Raw genomic sequence first — 7,252 nt, 5'->3', positions numbered from 1 at the left:
TCATCGAAACTCCACTATATGAAACGTCCCTACACTCCACTCTATAACACACCATTCTACTCTATGACATGCCACTCCACTCTATGCCCCTTCACTCTAAGACACTGTTCAACATACCATTCTATTACATGCCACTCCACTCTACTCTGCGACAGGCCACTCTGCTCTATGACATGCCGATTCACTCCATGATACGCCACTTCACTCTATGACAGTCCATGCCACTCCACTCTAAAGGACACCACTCCTCTCTTCGTCATGAAACTCCTCTATACACTACTCTACTCTACAACCCCCACTCTAAGACACTCTACGACATGCCACTCTATGACATGGTATGCCGCTCTACTCCAGTCTATGACAATCCATGATATCGTACTCGCAATGGACGCTTTAGGAGAATCCTATCTTTATTCTGTAAATAAAATGTATCACATGGTGTACTTATATGTGGGTAAAGTAAACATAACCTGCCCCGTGACCAAAGAACCAGTGTTCCGAATGGCGTTGGGCAGATTTTCGCTGCTTTTGTGTGAATAAAACATGCTGAAACAAAATGAGCCACAGCATATTTCTTTTCATCTGTGTTGGAAATCAATCAATCAGAGTACTTGTAAAGCGTGCTACTTACCCGTGAGGGTCCCAAGGCGCTGAGGGGAGAGGGGGGTGCTGCTACTGCTCGAAAAGCCAGGTCTTGAGGAGTCTTCTGAAGGCGAAGTAGGTCTTGGGGCTGCCGTATGTGGGTAGGGAGGGTGTTCCAGGTTTTGGCGGCGAGGTAGAAGAAGGATCTGCCACCAGAGGTCATTCGTTGGATGCGGGGGACAGCGGCAAGGGCGAGGCTGGCGGAGCGGAACTGGCGGGTGGGGGTGTGGAAGCTGAGTCTGCTGTTCAGGTAGGCTGGTCCTGTGTTGTGGAGTGCTTTGTATGCATGGGTGAGGAGCTTGAAGGTGATCCTCTTGTCCACAGGGAGCCAGTGTAGGTCTCTCAGGTGGGGGTGATGTGGCTGCGACGGGAGACGTTGACGATCAGTCGGACGGAGGCGTTTTGGATGCGTTGTAGTCGTCGTAGGTGTTTGGCTGGGATTCATGCGTAGAGTGTGTTGCCATAGTCCAGTCTGCTGCTGGTGAGGTCCTGTGTCACCGTTCTTTTTGTTTCGGTCCGGATCCACTTGTAGATCCTGTGGAGCATGCAGAGGGTGTTGTAGCAGGATGAGGAGACGGCGTTGACCTGCTTAGACATGGAGAGGGAGGAGTTGAGGATGAATCCTAGATTGCGAGCATGGTCGGTGGGTGTTGGTGCTGTTCCCAGTGTGGTCGGCCACCAGGAGTCGTCCCAGGTTGAGGGGGTGGGTCCGAGGATGAGGACCTCCATATTGTCCGAGTTCAGCTTCAGACGGCTGCTCCTCATCCAGTCGGTGACAGCCTTCCTTCCCTCTTGGAGGTTGGTTTTGGCAGTGTGTGGGTCCTTGGTGAGGGAGAGACTGAGCTGGGTGTCGTCAGTGTAGGAGATGATGTTGAGGTCGTGATGATGGGCCACTTGTGCAAGGGGGGCCATGTAGACATTGAACAGCGTTGGGCTGAGGGATGAGCCCTGGGGAACGCCGCAGATTATGTCAGTTGCTTCGGATCGGAAGGGTGGAAGGCAGACGCTCTGGGTTCTGCCAGAGAGGAAGGACGTGGTCCAGTCAAGAGCCTTCTCTTGGATTCCAGCTTCTAGGAGGCGATGGCAGACCGTGTCGAAGGAGGCTAACAGGTCCAAGAGGATGAGGGCTGTTTCGCCGTTGTCTAGTTGGCGCCTGATGTCGTCTGTGGCAGAGATGAGTGCTGTCTCGGTGCTGTGGTTTTCGTCTGAATCCGGACTGGGACCGGTCCAAGATGTTGTCTTCCAGGTAGAGTTCCAGTTGCATGTTGACGATTTTCTCGATGATGGGCGGAGCAATTTGGTGTTGTTTGTTTAAATATATATATATATATATTAATCCTACTCATAGATCCACATGGGCACTCACACCCAGTCAAAGTCCCCCACAGACATTCACACACTCAGTCAGATGTATGTAGGTGCTCTAATATCTACTCACAGACCCACACAGGTTCTCTCACATATATTCACAGACCTGCTCAGATACTCTTACACCCACTCACACTCCCCACTCTAACACCCACTCACAGACCTATTCAGACACTCTCACACACCCACCCACTCACTGACTAACACAGACCTTCACACACCCAGATCCACACAGGTGCTTTTACTCCTACTCACAGATCTACTCTGGCACTCTCACACCCACAAACAGAACCATGCAGGTTCTCACACCCTCTCACAGACACACAGTGACACTGCCACACAGACACACAGAGACACACACACACTCAGTCACAGACCCACACAGAGGTTCACAGCCCCTACTCATAGACACACTCAGACCCTCCCACATGAAGTCATGAATCCTGTGCAGATCCACAAATCCGCTGCGAAGTTACAAGGGGGGCCGGGCTGAGCATTGTGGAGGATTTGCAGTTTCATGGAAAATAAACAGCCAACTTGGGCTTCTTTGCAGGAAACATGAAATGGGTTAAAGAAATACCGAGCATTGAGAAGTGGAATAACAAAAATGAAAGATGAAAGGAATCCTGTGATTTGTTAACTACAGCAGCATAAGTAAGGGCACATAGTGAAGGGTAGCCATTTTAGCTGCTTGTCTACTGAGCGAGGAGGTGGTTAGCAGGATTCTTGGCTTGAGATTTGGAATGGAAACAGATGTTACCATACATAGAAATTAAACTGAGATAACAGCAAAGAGCTTTTAGAGGTATGTTAATTAGGTTGTAGTATATAAAAGTATATTTAAATAACAAATAGTGAGTGTATGTAAGCTAAAAGAAAATGTAATGCTTCTAGACACTGTACTAGAAGGGAAGATAGAAGGGTGCTTAGAAGTGAATATTAACTACAAATACAGTGAGCAGGAAAGAAGAAAGAGGAATTGGTATTCTGAATATATATTCATTTTTTATGCCAGTTTGATAAATGTGTTTGAAATTAGATGTGGGTGCTTGCTTATGTATGTAATTCAATAGTATGCAATTTGTGCATGCTCACAGTCAGGCAGCCACTTACAGACCCAGTTACACTCCCACAAAAGGACTTATTTACCCATAACTCATATGACCAGACAGTGACTGCAACACTCAGTCACACACCCATAAAACCATCCTTACACCCATTACTCACCTGTACGTCCAGGTTTGAGCACTAGTTTACACTTAGAGCCTGGTGAGATATCTGCAGGAAAGCAATCTGCACCACAGGAAGAGTTTAAAGAGGACTAATTCAACACTCTTGAGAAGGGAGAATCCTGTTGTTAGTTGACTCATAAGGGTAATGGCTTGGAAAAGGTGCCAACAAATGACTAGGCAGAGGCTCCAGGGGAGAGAGGGTATCCCTGCAGGGAAAGAGAGAGAAATAGAATTCCCATTTGAATACAATACAGGATTTAGTGTCTCCTCCCAAACCCAGTTCTCTGAGGTAGTCAAGGATAGACAGGCTGAGAGGGATGTACGACGTTACCATGCATGGTTTTACCATGCGTACCTTTACAAGTGCGTTTTTTACAACGCAAGTCGTTACCACGACTTGCGTTGGAGGGGTGCGGACTTAGGAATTTTTTTATTTACTATTCCAACACCAGTCTACATACAGTAGGGAAGGTGTTGGATAGTAAATTAAATTATTCCTTGTCCTGTAGCGCCCTCCAGCGCAAGTCGTGGTTACGACTTGCTTTGTAAAAGACGCGTTGAAAAGGTACTGCAGAGTAAAATCCGCGTGGTAAAGGATGTTCACCGGCTGAGAGGGACCTATGGCTGCAGCTGGGCCAGCTGGCTGCAGAGGAGAGAAAAACGGAGGCTGGGAGAGCCTTGGAGGAGAAAAGGGTCTTGTTGGCTCATGAAGTGACTATCTAGAAGGTGGGCATGAAGGCCAAATAGCTGTCAGAGTCTAGAAAAAATGGTGGGAGCAGAACTACTGTGTCCAGTGCAGAAGAAAGAGTCAATTTACCTAGAGACTTTGTGCTTGGCTGTAAGGAGGGGATGATATAGACAGATTGTTTTAGGTATATGAAGTAGCTCTAGGTACAGAGGACCTCTAAGCAGGATTGGGGAGTTGGCCTTTAGAGTCATATTCCTGGCGATGAAGGGATATCTTACTGGCCCTAGAGAAGGGGAAGAGTTTTAGGTATTTAATTATAAAAGAGGCCCCTGTCAATTCACCCCAGAGGAGTGCAGATTGGAATACAGGGGAAGCCAGAAACTGTCACCAGTCCTGGAAGGATTGTGTGGGGTACTTTTGAAATGTTTGTAAAAAGTACTGCTGTTTTTTAAGAAGGTTTTTCTTACAGTTGTATACCTTTTTTTTTTCAAAGAGAATTGGGAAGAAGGACCTGGCTTCAGACTATGAAAAACATGAAGGCTCAACAGGGAGCTAAGAAAAGAATTTAATATATCTGCTGACACATTTATGTGATTGGAAACATACCACTTGTTGCTTTAACCTTTTTTCCACAGTGTCCTTTGGAATGCTACATTTTATATACTGTTGTATGGAAGAAAGTGCAGACTCATCTGTGTCTGCTCCAAATGTAGGTGCATCTTTTATCTAAAACAGCATATAATTTTGACAAGCGCCTTTTGCTCAGTACGAAAAGAAATCAGTAATTTCTCCAAGTAGTTGTTTTTTTGTTGCAGAAGAAGGACAGTATCTTTTTAAATCTGTGCTTAAAGTTCCTGCACACATTTTCCAGATGGATAAAGCAAAGTTCTCTTGGTGTCTTAAATGTGATGCCTTTGATGTTACAGGGTGTCTTGAATTTGATGTCGTTAATGTTACAGTTTGTGTGAAAAAGTCATGAAAGTCTTTCCATATATGTTCTGCACAGCTCAGAGTTAGAAACCAGGTTTTTGGTTTTTTTGTATATATTTATGATTGTTTTCCCCCACTGTTCATTGATGATTCTTTCAACAGTACATCACTTTTGGTGTATGAGTATGGAACCTGAGAACAGTTAAGTTAACATCCGAAAATGTACCCACAGGGGATATTTTTATGGTGACAAACATGTGGCATTTTGCACAGTGAGTAAGCATCTCACTTATATCTTTAAGGTAGGTGGGATTAAAATGACTTCAGCTGACGGTGGTTCTCCCAAGGGTGCTGTACAGGGGGACTATCCTAGTGCTACTAGTTTATCCTGCATCGTTTAGTTGTGGCCCCTTTCTGGAACTGTTTTAAGTGCTTCGACATTGAAGTTGTCCTGTGTAAATATTGTATTGTTGTACCCCTGGATAACTGCATGCTGCAAGTATTGAACTACATATATTCATCTGTAACATTTTGTTTCCTTTATGGTATTATAAGATGCTTCAAAACATCACTTTGTTCTGTGCTTCCCGAGGTACTTGTGTACAAAAGTGAATTTCAAATAGTTAAATAAGTTATGGTATGATTATAATAAAATGAAATTATACCCATACAGGTACTCATACATGAACTTGTACACCTATAGAGTCATTTACACAGGTACACAGGTACTGACACACACACACATACACTCATACAGCCACTCAGAATTCCATACCGTCACACAGCAATTTACACATGCAAACTGTTATTTAGATAGACTCATACACCCATACAGCCATTCACACACCCACTCATGCAGTCACTCACACACCATGTCACTCACCAATACAGTGACTCATACACCTAGTTATGCACTGATAGACCCACTTACACACCAAACACATAGACCAATACAGCTACTCACATACCCAATTATACACTGATAAAGCCACACACAGACTGACACATCCATACACAGTACAATGCAGCCTCTGACAGAACCAGACACCCACAGATATAGTTACTGAGAGACCCAGGCTCACACTGAAACAACCTCTGACACAGCCAGGTACACACCTATAGAGCTACTGATATACCCATACACACAATGATACACCCAACCACCCCCCAAAACTGAAACTGACATACCCAGGCACATACCTATACATACAATGGCACACCTAGTCACATTTTGATACAGCCACTTAAGCATTCAGTCAAACACTGATACAGCCTCTCAGACAACCATACACATACACATACTGATACAGCCAGTGACACGCCCAACCAGTCACTAATACAAACACTAACAAACCCAGCCAACCTTTAATGCATCCAATAATACACACATGCACACACCAAAGTATACACTGATGAATTGACTGACACACCCAGGCATAAAGCAATGCAGACACTGATACAACGGGGAACATCCATGACAACGCGGTCAAAACACCACGCTGCCATTACCACGCGTCTTTTACAATGCAAGTCATTACCACGACTTGCGCTGGAGGGCGCTCTAGACTAAGGAATAGTAGATTTACTATTCCAACACCTTCCCTAGGGTACGTAGGCTGGTGTTGGAATAGTAAATTAAACTATTCCTAAGTCCAGCACCCTACAGCGCAAGTCGTGGTAACGACTTGCGTTGTAAAACCTGCGTTGTGATGTACCGCGATCTAAAAGATCGATTTGTAACATCATACAAACGATACAACCAGCCAAATACGAATGCATCTAATGACACACTTAGGCACACACTGATGCATACACTGACACACCCAGGCATGCACCAACGCTGGCATTGACAGACCCAGCCAAACAATAATGCATCCAATAACACCCAGGCATACACTGACACAGCCAGGCATACACTGACGCATACCCTGACACATTCAGGCATATATCAAAGCAGACATTGACACACTGAGGCATACAGCAATGCAGACCCTGACACACCTAACCAAACTCTAATGCATCCTACAACACACCCAGGCACACACTGACACATAGACTGACACACATGGCATACATCAATGCAGACAATTACACAACCAGGCATACACCAAAGCAGACACTGACACGCCAAGTCAAACACCAATGCATCCAATAAAACACCCAGGCATACACTGATGCACACACTGACACACCCAGTCTCACACCGAAACACTGAATGACACATTAAAAATGCAGAGTTAGCTCGTTGTTTGACCAGATGGTGGTTCTAACAAGAACTGTTATTTTTCTAGAAAGGTTTTTAAAAAAAAATAAGTTTTGACATTTTTTTTCTTCGTATTAAGCATTAACGATTTCTTTGTCAGAACTAGTATGGGTTGGTTTGCAATGAGAA

The sequence above is a fragment of the Lissotriton vulgaris genome, chromosome 9 (genome assembly GCF_964263255.1).
Source record: "Lissotriton vulgaris chromosome 9, aLisVul1.2, whole genome shotgun sequence".
Taxonomy (NCBI): domain Eukaryota; kingdom Metazoa; phylum Chordata; class Amphibia; order Caudata; family Salamandridae; genus Lissotriton; species Lissotriton vulgaris.
This window is presented reverse-complemented; position numbering follows the sequence as displayed.